The 574-nt window shown below is 37.3% G+C and overlaps 1 protein-coding gene across 1 annotated transcript in view; it reads left to right on the top strand.

The window, feature by feature from the left end:
• The first annotated feature begins 303 nt into the window (after positions 1-303).
• The window catches only part of NR1H4 (nuclear receptor subfamily 1, group H, member 4), a 41,927-nt gene continuing 41,656 nt past the window's right edge, over positions 304-574 (top strand). Inside the window, exon 1 of the mRNA XM_009882575.1 lies at positions 304-385. The gene's annotated coding sequence lies outside the window, so the exon portion shown is untranslated. The remainder of the gene's footprint in view (positions 386-574) is intronic.

Genomic DNA, 574 nt, shown 5'->3' with positions numbered 1-574 from the left:
GTATTATAATCAGCAACAAGGTACTACCACCCCACTTTTTGAGCCAACTTCCCCCCCTGCACCCAACCAGAGTATTAACGAGCATCTCAAATCTCTGTGCTGACAGCCAAGCTGGGATTCACAACGTTTTAATACAGCCTGTGTTTGGAGAGTTTCGCAAAGAAAGAATTGTTAATGAGTAATCCTTGTCCATTAGGGCACTGAGCCAATGAGTCCAAGCTTTGATTCATTGTGTTATCACTACAGGCTTCTGCTAAACCTTAAAAAAAAAAAAAAAAAAAAAAAAGGCAAAACAAAAATGTTCCTGTGTGAGAATCGTTAGGATACTGAACTGAGTGCAGAACTGTCTTACATCCTGCCATCCGCGCTCTTCCAGAAAAGAACAGTAAGTAATAATTCCTTAAACTGATAGCTCTGGCTGTTGTGTAGTATAAAAGCAATTTTCTCACCTGAATTACTTAGTGGATGTTAATGGATTTTTGACCAGAAAAAAAAAGATTTTTAAAGCTAGTATTTTATTGAAGAATAATATAAAGAGAAGTAATTTCATCTACAAAACTGGCACAACAGCAGG

This window comes from Charadrius vociferus, unplaced genomic scaffold (assembly GCF_000708025.1).
Source record: "Charadrius vociferus isolate BGI_N301 unplaced genomic scaffold, ASM70802v2 scaffold72, whole genome shotgun sequence".
NCBI classification, from domain to species: Eukaryota; Metazoa; Chordata; class Aves; order Charadriiformes; family Charadriidae; genus Charadrius; species Charadrius vociferus.
The sequence above is the reverse complement of the archived record's forward strand: the minus strand, read 5'-3'. Positions and strand labels throughout refer to the sequence as shown.